Here is a 16,524-nt window from a genome sequence, read left to right as displayed (position 1 = left end):
TATTTTATATTAGTGACTGATTTTGGTGTACGTATAGTATGGTTGTAATCTATCAAATACGTTGATTATTGCATACGCAAGAAGTGGCACAATGGATAGGATTGAAAACGTGGGTTTTTGCGATTACAAAGGACAATATAACAATTCATCATGCTGTTTTGTGTACTAAACATTATCCCTACCAATTTCTGTTCGGACTAAGTTTTAATTTGTTCTCGACATTTGAAATATCTTATTTTTATTTGAAATATTTTATTTTATTCTATTTTATTTCTTTAATAAAAAAATTCTTCTAAAAATTACTTTTTTTCATTATTTTTTTTAGATATAAAAAAAATCATAATTGTGATAGTCACATGGTTGTTGTAGTAATTTTAAGGGTTAAGTATGATTTTGGTCCTTAAGATAGGGGGTCAAAATTTTTTTTGTCCCAAACTTTTTTTTTTATAAAATCGTCCCTAAAGTTTAACTTAGTTTTAAAATCGTTTCTTTGGACGAAAATACCATTCCCCCTTCTATTCAAAAATCAACCAGAAACAGAAGCAGAAGCAACAATAATAAAACAACAACAACCAGACGCAGAAACAACCAGACGCAGAAGAACAATAATAACAATGGATCATGTATACAGTTAACCATTTTCTAAAATTCATTAACGAAAAATTAAAATCTAGCTAAACTAATCCATAATCAAATCAAGAAATTAAGACTAGTCAAAAACAGAAATTAAAAGCAAAATGATAACTTGAATTATGAAAATAGAAAGCAGAAAAGAAGAGATAAGGGAGGCAATGGTGTTGTAGCAGGAGTAACAGAGAAGCAGGGGTAGTGTAGCAGCTGGTGGAGCGCCGGCGGTCTGGGTATGACGGGAAGGGGCTAGAGTTGTCGTCAGTTCTGGTGTTTTGGTGGCTCTGGTTCCTTATAGGATAGGGATTGAGGGAGGCAAGGGTGAGTTGGCGCGAACGGTGTTGGGTGGAGATGATGGTTCGTGGAGGTGAATGAAGAAGAAGGAAGAACCGCGGCGTTGCTAGGGTTAGCGCGAAGGGGAGAAGAGGGAAGATGGTCGCGGTGAAGATGAAGCTGCGGACAGTGGGAAAGAAGGGCTCCACGTTACTGTGTGGTGATAAAGCAGGGGATGCTCGCCAGCGGGAAGCTCTAGTTCGAGGAGGTCCGAGACAGGGAAGGAGAGAAGGAGGGAAAAGGGTCCCGGTGGTGGCTCTGGCGTTAGCGCGAAGGGGAGAGGAGCAGCGGCGGTGGCCCTTCTCTTTCTCTTCCTCACCTTCCCTTTTCCCTCCTCTTCCCTCAACCAACCCTCCAAGCATGATTCCCTTCCTCTTTTCGCCCTTAACCTATTTTTTTTAGTTAAGGGTATTTTCGGAATAAAAATAAAAAATTTGGTAAAAGAGACAATTTTAAAAGTAAGTTAAATTTTAGGGATGATTTTGTAAGCAAAAAAGGTTTGAGACGAACAAAAATTTCCGCTCTTACCTTAGGGACCAAAATCGTATTTAACCCTAATTTTAAAGCGAAAGCAACATCAATAAGAGAAAAAGAAGAAAATAATAGGAAAAAAGGATTTCTTTTTTAAAAAAATAATTTGACTAGAAGACTAAATATAATAAAATAGAATATTTTTTATAAAAATAAGACGTTTTAAATATTAGAGATAAAATTAAAACTTAGTCTAAAAATTAGGGACTATAATAGTACTTTACTCTTACAAAAATATTTAACTTTTTTTAACTAACAATTTTCACATATCTATAACAATATATAAAGGAAATAGGGGAATTTGGTGTCTAATTTTTGCTTTTCCATCTTAACCTTATTAATAAATAGTGATTAATATAATTGTCGTCTTAAAATTTTGTCAAAAATGTAATTATAAGTTAATTTTTCTTCATTCTTCGTACAGTTACCTTTATATTTTACACATAATTTTTACCTATGTTGTCTTCTTCCTTATTCTACGATGTAGTACTCTTTTCCTATTTTTATTTCAATTAATGAAAAAAATAATGATAAATGTGTATAAAGAATGGTAAAAAAATGATAAAAATAAAAATTAAAAATTTTAAAAAAATAATAAAACAAAAGATTATTTAAGATATTGAATATAAAATTAAAAAAAAATTTAGCAATTAAAAATTATGAGGAACAAATAGTTCTTTAAATTTAAATTTTTTATATCTGCTTCAAATTAAATAAGATTAAATAAATAAATAAATTTACAAATATTTATAAATTTTTAATTGATTGTTACATATAATAACAATGTAATGATTTTAATATTATACTTAAATTAATTTAAATTTTATTATTCTATACATTAAAAAAATTAAATAATTTATAAAATTTTTAAAAAAACATAAAAATTAATTTCTTAAAAATATTATAAAAAAATAACAATATAGAAATTACTATTTTATTTAGAAATAAAAAAATTTAAGAAAATATTAAAAATTTTATTATTTAGAAATATAGAAGTTGATATATTAGATCTAGAGAAAGATTAAGAATGGTTATAAACAAGTATTAAGAGGAGGGGAGGTATTCAACAGTGTAATATTTTTATATTCAATTGTATATATTAATAGTAGCTAAATAGCTAGTAATGTCCATATAATATTATTCTTTTAAGAAGATATAATATATTTGATATTTTTTATAATTGTTGACAAATTTGATAATTTGATTAACAAAAAATTTGAATACTTGATATCTTAACTTTTTTTTTAAAGTAATAAAATATGATTTAATAAGTAAGTGTGAAAAATAATAAGGATCTATATATAATAGTTACACATTTAGATATCTAAATCAAAGAAAAAAAAAGAATTTTTTTAGTAAATCTTTAATAACTCAAAAATTAACACAATGAGTAGTTATGGATCAAAGTGATAAATATAAATGAGAGTTGGGATAATGGTATAGTAATAATTAATTGTGATTGGGATGAATATAATAGAAGAAGAAAATAAAAAAAAAGAATAAAATAAATTAACATAAATAGGATTGAGAAAATAAATAAATTTAATATATAAATAACTAATTTGTAAATAATGTTAGTAAATTTTTATCTTGATTTTATTACACATAATAACAACATAATTCTTTTTCCTTATTTTTTAATTTAAATTTATTTATTTTATATATTTTGCATGTTAAATAACTTAAGATATTTTATTTTTTTAATAATTTATTTTTAATTATTAATATTAAATTTTATAATTTTAAAATAAAAATATAAAATTAATTTCTTAAACTGAATAGAAAAGGGATTGAATAGGCACGATAGTGCCTGGTGAGCAGCTAGTTTATATAAAGAATTTAATTTTAATACATTGATAATGAAAATATTTTATACAATTGTCCAATCACATTTATTCTTTTGGATGATTATTTATACAATCAAAATAAAAAGTAGTTATTTTTATTGATGTTTAATTGAATAATACACGTGTAACGCTTGATTTGGTAAAACTTTTTGAATAATTATTTATACTTTTTAAAAATTATGTGTTTATACTTATATCAAAATTAAATTCTTATATAAATTTATAAAAATGTTATAAATATAATGAAATAAAATTAATTATAAAAATCATGATAATCACACACTTAATTAGTTATTAATTTTTTTAAGGAAAAAAATGACTAGTCACACCCTAATTAATTTCCGTACCAGTTGGCAAATGACACTATAAATAATAATGAGTCTGATTATTAATCTTTCAAGAAAACTTAAAAAATTTCATCGAATGGCTACCAATGCTTTTTTAAAAGCTCTCTTCTACATCCTTTTCCTGACACTGCTCTTGCCTTCAGGTAATAGAAGATAGTATAAACATTATATATACCATACAATAATTTTTTTATATTAATATAATTTATTTTTCTTACAAAAGGCCCTCCGAGAAGGAAGCTAAATACCTTTTGTTAAAAATTTAATATTATTTATTTAAAAAAAATTATATATTATTTATTTCCAAAATTTGGAAAATATTGTTACGGATGATAATAAGCCGTTGAATTCTTGAATATTAATTTGTTACCAATGTATTTTTTACTGAAAAAAAAATATGAAAGAAACATGCACTATAAAAGCGAAAGAAACCTTTTCTTGATATTAATTTAGTTTAACAAATTTACAAAAATTTAATTTAATTTTCTCAAGTAAAATAGATATTATTTTTGTACATGCAAATCCTAATGACAAGAAGATATTATTATTAATTTATTATTGCAGAAGGAACAATGAACACAGTGGCGCGAACACATACAGTGTGCTTTCGTGAAAAATTCAAGTATTGTGATAATGATGAATTTCGTTGCGACACTTTCTGTATAGTTAAGGGTTTTGGATTGGGAGGCCATTGTTCAGGAAAAGCTTGCTGCTGTCCTGAACGGATCCCTCCTGCATAGTTACATACACTATATTTATATGTATATATATTTTTGGATACATAAATATAAATAAAGAGGATGCACTCAAAGTCCAAAATAATAATTGCAGAAGATCTTAGTCTAGTGGGAACTATCTTTGTCTTATAATAAATGTATCCGAATTCAAAACTTGGTTTAGGTTGGGGGATGTCCAACACTTTCTTCCGAAAAAAAATCCAAAATAATAATAATAAAATAATAATAATAATTAATTATTGTATTGGTTTTTATAATTTTATCATATTTATAATTAGATTTTATAAATTTTTTTAATTGAGTGTTTATACTATTTTAAATTTTGTAATTAGATCTTTTTTGTATTAAAAATATTAAAATTGACAGAATATTTATCTCAAATAATATTTGTTCAAAAATTTAATTAGATTCTTAATTATATGTACCTTTAATTTGTGAATAAATATTTCATTAATTCTAATATTTTTGTACTACTAATAAGTGATAAGGATCAAATTATAAAATTAAAAATAATGTAGAAATCCAATAAAAAAATAAAGACTTAATTAATTACAAATTCAATGAAACTAATCCCATTAAATAACTAACAAGAATCTAACGAATAACAAACTAACAAGTGTTTTTGAACTGTATTCCATACTAATAAATTAATAATATATTGGATCTCAATTTGGTATTATTGCACTCAAATTTTTAACTTAAATTCGGCCTGAAATACTACAAGTTAGTAGAGTCTTCTAAATCGTAAGTTAAACACCGTGTTTAAAAGAACTACCATACTTGTTTCTTTTTGAAAATCTATCGCAATGGGTAGAAATTTAACACACTGCCTGAAAATCTGAAATAATCTTGTCGAAATTTTGTCTAAAATAAAATGCGCGTTTATAATTTGTTCGAAATCCATTTTTATTTTGTCAAAAAATCTATTTGAAATAGACTAGTTTTTTTTATAGTGACACCAATGTCCAACTTTTTGGCGAATAACTCCTCTCAACCTAACCCTTCGATTTTTCTAAGTTTATGCAAAACTATATACAGAAATCAAGTTGTAATTTCTTTTAAAAAATGAAATATCCTTTTTGAAAAAAAGAATTATAGGATAAAAATACAGATATATACATTTCTAGATTAATAAAAAAGAAAAAAGAAAATAGGAGAAAAAATTTAAAGTTGTTTAAATTAAAGCATACATAGGTGTTAAATGTTCGGGTTATTACTTATTGGCTAGTATTATGAAAAAAATTTAATTTTGATACACTGATAATATAAATATAGATGTATAATTATTTATATGATTAAAGTGAAAAATAATTATTTTTATTAATATAATGTTATGTAATTAAATATACATATAAAACAACTTTATGTAACACCCTACCACATTAAGCTTTACGTTTAAGTCGTAAAACAGAGAAGGTATGGTATTACGACCTCTAAAATAAAATGAGTACACATAATAGTAGAATAATTATAATATGCTAGGAGTCTTGAAGAATAGAGGAAATAAAAATCGCAAAATAAAAGCGCAACGCTCAAGGAACGAGTTAACTTGCGTGCTAAAAAAACCATAACTATTAAACATAAGATAACAGAAGTAGGAATAGAGTTCCAAAGGTACAAAATAACAAGCTCCTGACTCAGTCTGCGAAGTCAAGACTCGCCGGAGAATATACACACATATATACATATATATACATATCCAAAACCCAAATGTACATAAACAAAATCCTGCCTCTCCATACACCTCTAGGAGGATCAAAAAGAATAAGTTATGTGGAGAGAAAGCTAAGTACATATATATACATCATAACATAACAAAATAACCCAGTAACCACTCCGCTTCAAGAGTCCAGACGCCTAACGAGATGCCTCTCGACCTGCATCTGAAAAACAACATAGTATGGAATGAGAACCGGATGTTCTCAGTATGGTAAAGGTACCACACACATAATATATAAGCTCCTGGGAATGCCAGAGGCAATCTTAGAACTCCGACACTCAGATTATAGAGCTTAAAGTATTAAACAGAAGCCATAAAAGGTGGTTTTCTAAGGGTATCTAAACCCTACTTAACTCAATCTTAAATCTAAATCTCATACTGCCATTCCTCCATACCTCCACTCCATCATGCATTTCACAGACAATTAAACAGATAAAGGCAAGCACAAGAAGGTTACAAGTACAGCAGGTAACAATTACACATTTAACATGGCAAGTACAGTTAGGCACACCCAACTAATGCACAATCAAATAATTCAAGTAATATGCAGATGATGCATGTCTGCCCTATGGCTGATGAGGCTCATCTGTCGGTTATCCAGCCAACTCGACAAGGCTGAATTGTACTTAGACTGTCCTCCGACGTGCATCCCCAAGAGTTTATGCATAGCTTTATCTCAAATAATCAATATTGCTCAATGGGGGTAAGATTCCCGGGAATTTATATAGTGCTCGGTCACACTTACGTCTAGGGTCAACAGAGTATCGAGTTTTCAACCTGACACGTGGTGGCAAGCCACGGCACTTTATCCAGGGAATCTCGTATCTCAGATCATTCAAATTCATAAGCCATATAAATAATTCAATTATAATTCATCAACATCCACATCATTCTCAATTGCATCTCATTCATCATCATACATTAAACATATTCAATCCTTATCCTTCATTATCACACCTCCCATTCCGTCCATCAATAGTTCCAATTCAAAACATAATTCATTCTTTTCTAAAAATCAAACTTCAAACTTAAAACATACTCATTTTCTTAATAACTTAAAATCAAGAAATATAACCTTTAAATCTAAATCTCTTTTAAATAATCATATAAACAAAATCTCTAACTTTTATAAAATTTCGGCAGCATCTCCTCTAAAACTCGGACTTTGCCACCCTTTTCGGGTCCAAACCTGCATTCTTTTCAACTCAACATACCCTTCCTCATCATCATAACAATCACCACAATAAATCTACCTCAGATAAACAATTATACTTACACAGTATTCAAATCCAACAACCAAAATTTAACCAAGAATCTTAGTTCACAAATCCTAGGTTCTTAACACAAAATACCTCGTTAGCACAACAACCTCCACAATAGTTATACCTCAAATCAATAATTCACTAAATCACCAATTAATTAACAAGCACCAAACCAACCATGTTCATCAACAGGATACTAAGTATTAAATATACACATGCAATCCAACTTATCCTACGGTCATCTAGCCTAAGTCTTCACAGAACATTATATATTAAATGCGAGAAACCTTAACCATACCTTAGCCGATTCCCAAGTATTATTCCAAGACAATTTTCCTAAAAGAACACAGCCCTCAAACCCTCAACTAATCTGCTTCCTCCAAGTTCCAGTATTCACAATTTCAAGCTACAATTATTTATTCACAACCTAATACACATTTATAACACATATATATCCAATTTAATACTCAAAGCTCAAATCCAATGAAATTAAAATAGAATTATCGTATCCTCACCTTACCCAAGCTTCACATAAGCAAGAGTAAACGTTTTCCTCAAGCTAATTGGATCCTAAAACATCAGAAATCAAAGAAATTCAACCTTCCCATTAAAAATTCGAAAATTGGGGGAAAAGATGGCTGGGAGTGATTAAAAAAGTTACCAGTGAAATTGTTCCGATAGAAATGTAGAGCTCGATGCGGTGAACGCGTGGCCGCAAACGGTGTAGCGATTGGAGCTCGGACGGGGAAGTTATGGCGTACGGAAGTTAACGTGAGGGTTTAACGTTCTTCATTTTCTCTCCTCAATTGCTCTCTGATGCTGCCGAAATGAAGAGAAGAAGAACGTGGCTTTTACTTAAAAGGGCTGGTCCGGTTGGGCCCACTGCCCGATTTGGGCCCGGTTCGGCCCGTTCGATCCAATCTTGGACCGATTTCTTCGAAATTGGTGTCAAAATTCTCGTTTCGATGAGTTCTATCCTAATTTGATATAATATTCACATTTATAATCCTCCTTATTAGAAACTAATTTATTGACTAATTATTTACTAATTTAATCGGGGTTTACATTCTACCCACCTAATAAAGAATTTTGCCCTCAAAATTCAAATCTAATTACCTGAAAAGAGATGCGGATAATCCTTTCACATATCTGATTCAAGCTCCCAAGTATGTTCCTCGACACCAGCTCGACTCCAAGCTACTTTTACCAATGATACTTCCTTCTCGCGTAATCGTTTAATGTTAGTATCATCGATTCTCACTGGAATTACTAGAAGTGTTAGATCTTCCCTCACTTGGATTGGTTCTGGTTCCAGAACATGACTTGCGTCAGGAGTATACTTCCGAAGCTGTGATACATGGAACACATCATGCAAATTCGAAAGATATGGCGGTAAGGCAATTCTATAAGCCACTGGCCCAATTCTCTTCAAAATCTCAAAGGGTCCAATATAACGGGAATTTAGTTTCTTAGCCTTAATAGCTTTTCCCACTCCAGTGATTGGTGTAACTTTCAGAAAGACATGTTCTCCTTCTTCGAATTCCAAAGGTTTTCGCCTCTAATCAACATAGCTCTTCTGGCAGCTTTGGCATATAAGCATTCGACTACGAATCTTCTTTATCTGTTCAGTAGTTTCAGTTATCATCTCAGGCCCTAACAAACTTCTTTCTCCAGTTTCATACCAACATAGTGGAGATTGACATTTTCTGTCGTACAAAGCCTCATATGGAGCCATTCTAATGCTTGCATGATAGCTATTATTATAAGCAAACTCTATTAATGGCATATATCGATCCCAGCTTGCCGGCTGGTCCAAAACACAAGCCCTTAGCATATCCTCCAAGGTCTGAATAGTTCTCTGTAACTGACCATCTGTCTGAGGGTGATACGCAGTACTCAAACTTAGCTGAGTTCTAAATGCACACTGAAAAGCTCCCCAGAACCTTGATGTAAAATGAGGATCCCTGTCAGATATAATGGTAGAAGGCACGCCATGTAACCTAACAATCTCTTTGATATACATTCGAGCTAATTCTTCTATTGTGCAACTTATTCGGATAGGAAGAAAATGAGCTGATTTCGTCAGTCGATCCACAACCACCCAAATAGCATCACAACCAGACCGGGTTCTAGGCAAACCTATTACAAAATCCATTGCAATATTCTCCCATTTCCATTATGGAATCTCCAAAGGCTGAAGGGTCCCCGATGGTCTCTGATGCTCAATCTTAACCTTCTGACATGTTAAACATTTAGATATGTGCAATGCCACATCATTCTTCATCCCTGGCCACCAGAACATCGCTTTCAGATCTTGATACATTTTAGTACTCCCTGGGTGAATTGAGAATCCACTCTTATGAGCTTCCTTCAAAATACTCTGTCGTAGGTCTCCGATATCTGGCACAATAATCCGGTTCTTGAACCTCCACAAACCATCCTGTCCTTCTGACACTCTCCATGTTTTCCTTGTTCAACTGCTGGTAATACCTTACGTAACACTTCACTGTCTTAATGAGCCTTCAAAAGTTCTGATTTAAAATCACTTGAAATCTGCAACTGACTCAAACATAGAATTCCAAATTCTTCTCTAACTCCCAAATTTAAACCTTGAAATGCTTTCAGTAACTCTTCCTCCCGTAGCATCATCCAAGCTGCATATAAAGACTTCCGACTCAAGGCGTCTGCCACAACGTTCACTTTTCCTGGATGATAATTCAATTCAAAATCATAATCTTTCATAAGCTCCATCCACCTCCTTTGACGCATATTCAACTCTTTCTGCTCAAAAAGATACTTCAAACTCTTATGGTCTGAGAAGACATGAAACTTAACGCCATAGAGATAGTGCCTCCAAATCTTTAAAGCAAACACAACAGCAGCAAGTTCCAAATCATGTGTCGGGTAGTTCATCTCACGCGGCCTTAACTGCCGTCAGGCATATGCTACAACATTCTGGTGCTGCATCAGAACGCACCCCAAACCCTTCAGAGATGCATCACAGTACACTTCAAGCGGTTCACTTGGTTCAGGCAATACTAACACGGGTGCAGTAGTCAATCTGTGCTTCAATGCTTGGAAGCTCTCTTCACACTCCGGAGTCCAGTTAAAAGGCGTATCCTTCGTAGTCAACTTAGTTAAAGGTAAGGCGAGCTGTGAAAATCCCTTAATGAATCTCCGATAATACCCTGCCAAACCTAGGAAACTCCTGATCTCTGTCACTGAAGTTGGTCGCTCCCAATTCATCACTGCTTCCACCTTAGCAGGATCCACAACTATTCCGAGCTTACTCACCACGTGGCCGAGAAACTTCACTTCACTCTTCCAGAACTCACATTTAGATAACTTAGCATATAACTTCCTGTCTCTCAGAATTTGCAACAAAGTTCGCAAGTGATCAACATGCATATCTTTAGTCTTAGAATAAACAAGAATGTCATCAATGAAAACAATGACAAACTTGTCCAAATACGGCCAGAAGATTCTGTTCATATAATCCATAAATACTGACGGGGCATTAGTTAACCCGAAAGACATCACTGTATACTTATAATGACCATAACGGGTCCTGAAAGCAGTTTTTGGAATATCCTCGTCTCTAACCCTTATCTGATGATAACCGGATTGCAGATCAATCTTAGAAAAAACACCGGCACCCTGTAACTGATCCATTAGATCATCGATTCTAGGCAACGGATATTTATTCTTCACAGTGATCTTATTCAACTGTCGATAGTCGACACATAACTGCATACTCCCACCTCCCGATTAGGTGAAAATTCATTAATATCATTTGGAAACACATCTGGAAATTCACATACAACCGGAATCTGCTCTAAACTCTGATCATCACCTGATACTCCCGCAGTTAATAACATAATACCCTGACATTCAGTTCCAGAATAGTTTACTATTATAGAATTCAAATAGTAACTATTCACCACAATCGGTGCTTCTGACCCTTCCGGCATAAACTGTACTGATTTCTCAGAACAATCAAGCAAAACATGATTCTTGGATAACCAATCCAATCCCAAAATGAGATCAAGACCAGTCATAGGCAAATAAATCAAATCATGCACAAATTCATGCTGTTGAACTCGAAAGGGAACTTGTGGACATCCTATCCTAGTCACCATAGCTTAATGAGTAGCATTATATACTTTCAAATCATAACCTAAAACCACCATTCTCAATCCTAACTCATGGGCCTTTTCAAATGCAATAAATGAATGACTTGCTCCTGAATCAAATAAAGCATTTAAGATTTTACCAGCCATTTTACAATTACCTCTAATTAGTGTCTCAGATCCCTCAGCACCTATGGTAGAAGTTGTGTATACTCTCCCCGGCTGCTGCACCCTACCAGTCTCATACTTCTTCTTCTCTGGGCAATTAGTGGCCATATGCCCGGCCTGTCCACAGGAATAGCATACTCCAAGTCCTAATCTACACGGAACTCCAGGATGATACCTTCCACACTTCTAACAATTCAGATCCTGCTGTGGCTGCTTCCCAAACCTTCTTCCCTGATTGACATTAGTATTCGGCCTTCTGTAATTACCTTGACCTTGAGTCTGCTGCGGAATAGAGCCTCCACGCTTGAAATTCCTACCTATCGGAGCAAAGCTCCTCCCTGAAGGCCTCTGAAAAGGTACTCTCAAACTCCCTTTCTCTACTGCCGCCTTTCTCACACAATCTTCAGCCACCCTACTCTTATTCACCAATTCAGAAAACACCCTAATCTCCATTAGGGCAACAAAGGTCAGAATATCACTTCGAAGACCTCCTTCATATTTAATACACTTCCATTCAGCAAAATCTTCAGGCGCATCTTGACAGATACGAGAAAAGCGACACAACTCCTCAAACTTACTAGTATACTCAGCAATAGTCATTTGTCCCTGTTTTAACTGCATTAATTCAAGTTCCTTAGCATTTCTGGCAGAATTAGAAAAGTATTTCTTATAGAATTCTGTCTGGAAAATCTCCCAAGGAATCGCAGCACCATTAGGCTGCAGGATACGTTGTGTTCCCTGCCACCAATAATGAGCCTCACCTTGCATCTGATAAGTTTCAAATTCAACCCATTGCACCTCAGGAACCTGTTGGGCCTGTAATGCCCGTTCCATAGCCTGGATCCAATTATTTGCATCAGTGGGATTTGAGGATCCCCTAAAAGTCGGAGGGTGAACTTTCAGAAACGTTGCAAGTGTCATAGGAACGTTCTCATCATTATTGTTCCCATGATTACCCTGATTTATCTGATTACCCAGTGCCTCGGCTGTCACCTGCAAAGCTGCAGACATATTTCCCAGGGCAGCCATAAATTCTACTGGATCATTCCCTATGGGGGCAAAAGTAACAGTGCCTGTCCTACCTCTACCTCGCCTGCGACCGCGTCCGCGAGTTGACATCTGGTCCCTATACACACCAAACAAGTGATATTAAGTTGATCAGTCTCAATATCGCAGGTCTAATGCTTTAAGTTCCAAATGCATGCTCACAAATGTTTATGCCATATATATCAGTCAGATATCCTAATAGCACATAAACACATATACAGAGAATGCACAGAAGTATAACCAGTCCATCTTTCAGGCTTTGTAGGAACGAACTGCTCTGATACCATAATGTAACACCCTACCACATTAAGCTTTACGCTTAAGTCGTAAAACAGAGAAGGTATGGTATTACGACCTCTAAAATAAAATGAGTACACATAATAGCAGAAGAATTATAATATGCTAGGAGCCTTGAAGAATAGAGGAAATAAAAATCGCAAAATAAAAGCGCAACGCTCAAGGAACGAGTTAACTTGCATGCTAAGAAAACCATAACTATTAAACATAAGATAACAGAAGTAGGAATAGAGTGCCAAAGGTACAAAATAACAAGCTCCTGACTCAGCCTGCGAAGTCAAGACTGGCCGGAGAATATATACACATATATACATATATATACATATCCAAAACCCAAATGTACATAAACAAAATTCTGCCTCTCCATACACCTCTAGGAGGATCAAAAAGAATAAGTTATGTGGAGAGAAAGCTAAGTAAATATATATATACATCATAGCATAACAAAATAACCCAGTAACCACTCCGCTTCAAGAGTCCAGACGCCTAACGAGATGCCTCTCAACTTGCATCTGAAAAATAACAACATAGTATGGAATGAGAACCGGAGGTTCTCAGTATGGTAAAGGTGCCACACACATAATATATAAGGTCCTGGGAATGCCAGAGGCAATCTTAGAACTCCGACACTCAGATTATAGAGCTTAAAGTATTAAACAGAAGCCATAAAAGGTGGTTTTCTAAGGGTATCTAAACCCTACTTAACTCAATCTTAAATCTAAATCTCATACTGCCATTCCTCCATACCTCCACTCCATCATGCATTTCACAGACAATTAAACAGATAAAGGCAAGCACAAGAAGGTTACAAGTACAGCAAGTAACAATTACACATTTAACATGGCAAGTACAGTTAGGCACACCCAACTAATGCACAATCAAATAATTCAAGTAATATGCAGATGATGCATGCCTGCCCTATGGCTGATGAGGCTCATCTGTCGGTTATCCAGCCAACTCGACAAGTCTAAACTGTACTTAGACTGTCCTCCGACGTGCATCCCCAAGAGTCTATGCATAGCTTTATCTCAAATAATCAATATTGCTCAATGGGGGTAACATTCCCGGGAATTTATATAGTGCCCGGTCACACTTACGTCGTAGGGTCAACAGAGTATCGAGTTTTCAACCTGGTACACGTGGTGGCAAGTCACGGCACTTAATCCAGGGAATCTCGTATCTCAGATCATTCAAATTCATAAGCCATATAAATAATTCAATTATAATTCATCAACATCCACATCATTCTCAATTGCATCTCATTCATCATCATACATTAAACATATTCAATCCTTATCCTTCATTATCACACCTCCCATTCCGTCCATCAATAGTTCTAATTCAAAACTTAATTCATTCTTTTCTAAGAATCAAACTTCAAACTTAAAACATACTCATTTTCTTAATAACTTAAAATCAAGCCATATAACGTTTAAATCTAAATCTCTTTTAAATAATCATATAAACAAAATCTCTAACTTTTATAAAATTTTGGCAGCATCTCCTCTAAAACTCGGACTTTGCCACCCTTTTCGGGTCCAAACTTGCATTCTTTTCAACTCAACATACCCTTCCTCATCATCATAACAATCACCACAATAAATCTACCTCAGATCAACAATTATACTTACACAGTATTCAAATCCAACAACCAAAATTTAACCAAGAATCTTAGTTCACAAATCCTAGGTTCTTAACATAAAATACCTCATTATCACAACAACCTCCACAATAATTATACCTCAAATCAATAATTCACTAAATCACCAGTTAATTAACAAGCACCAAACCAACCATGTTCATCAACAAGATACTAAGTATCAAATATACACATGCAATCCAACTTATCCTACGGTTATCTAGCCTAAGTTTTCACAGAACATTATATATTAAATGCAAGAAACCTAAACCATACCTTAGCCGATTCCCAAGTATTATTCTAAGACAATTTTCCTAAAAGAACACAGCCCTCAAACCCTCAACTAATCTGCTTTCTCCAAGTTCCAGTATTCACAATTTCAAGCTCCAATTATTTATTCACAACCTAATACACATTTACAACACATATATATCCAATTTAATACTCAAAGCTCAAATCCAATGAAATTAAAATAGAATTATCGTATCCTCACCTTACCCAAGTTTCACATAAGCAAGTGTAAACGTTTTCCTCAAACTAATTGGATCATAAAACATCAGAAATCAAAGAAATTCAACCTTCCCAATAAAAATTCGAAAATTAGGAGAAAAGATGGCTGGAAGTGATTAAATAAGTTACCAGTGAAATTGTTCCGGTAGAAACGTAGAGCTTGATGTGGTGAACGCATGGCCACAAACGGTTCTTCATTTTCTTTCCTCAATTGCTCTCTGATGCTGCCGAAATGAAGAGAAGAAGAACGTGGCTTTTACTTAAAGGGCTGGTCCGGTTGGGCCCACAGCCCAGTTTGGACCCGGTTCAATCGGTTCGGCCTGTTCGGTCCAATCTTGGACCGATTTCTTTGAAATTGGTGTCAAAATTCTTGTTTTGATGAGCTCTATCCTAATTTAATATAATATTCACATTTATAATCCTTCTTATAAAAATTAATTTATTAACTAATTATTTACTAATTTAATCGGAGTTTACACTTTAAACCCACAATACATCAAAATTAAATTCTTGCGAACATGTGACCTTTACGGATTTAAAGAAATACATCTTTCAACAATAAAGGCAGGATGATATAAGAATTAATTGATTGACTCATTTATTATCAGAAATATTAGGTGCCCAACAAATTTTAAATATTTATTTATTTTGTTAGTCTGTATAGTTCTATTAAATTTTTAATTAAATTTTTATATTTTTTTAATTGAGTCTACATTACTTTTAATTTTATAATTACGTTTTTTTCATGATAAAAATATTAAAATTAATATAATATTTTTTATCAAAATACATGTAGTCAAAAATTTAATTTATAAAAAAATATTCAGTTAACTTTAATATTTTTTACACTAAAAAAAACTTAATTACAAAATTAAAATAGTGTACACTACAAGAAAAGAGAGCTATTTTAACTTGATTTTTTTTAACGGTCATAGTTAAGTGTAAAAATTAATATATATTTTTGACAAATATCACAAATGTCAAATTTTCTATGTTTTTTTTATGAATAATTTGATTGTAGAAAATTTCTCCTCAATTTTGACACTTATTTATTTTCAACATACTCCATTATTCTTTTTCTTTGTTGAGCTCCATCAATTTTAGCATCACACTACTCTCAATTTAGTATCATATTACTCATTTTTCATCTTCAAAATCTCAGTTTATTCTTTAGTTTCAAGATCTCATATCATTCTTTGTTAAAAATTTTTGTTGAGAATTTTTTATGGTCAATAAGTGTCAAAATAAATAGTATTTTTGATGGTTAATAACTATCACAAAAAATATATTCTCAAATTTTTTTAACAAATTATTTTTGACGGCCAATAT

The 16,524-nt window shown here is 32.9% G+C and overlaps 1 long non-coding RNA gene across 1 annotated transcript; it reads right to left on the bottom strand.

The window, feature by feature from the left end:
* Positions 1–6,086: 6,086 nt before the first annotated feature.
* LOC107475544 (uncharacterized) lies at positions 6,087–8,159 on the bottom strand. Its single transcript, XR_001589540.3, has 4 exons — positions 8,066–8,159; positions 7,920–7,974; positions 7,703–7,831; positions 6,087–6,305 (listed from the first exon to the last, which is right to left on the bottom strand). It is a non-coding gene; the product is annotated as an uncharacterized LOC107475544 (long non-coding RNA).
* Between the last annotated feature and the right edge of the window lie 8,365 nt (positions 8,160–16,524).

Source organism: Arachis duranensis, chromosome 2 (genome assembly GCF_000817695.3).
Source record: "Arachis duranensis cultivar V14167 chromosome 2, aradu.V14167.gnm2.J7QH, whole genome shotgun sequence".
In the NCBI taxonomy this organism is placed as follows: domain Eukaryota; kingdom Viridiplantae; phylum Streptophyta; class Magnoliopsida; order Fabales; family Fabaceae; genus Arachis; species Arachis duranensis.
This window is presented reverse-complemented; position numbering and strand designations above follow the sequence as displayed.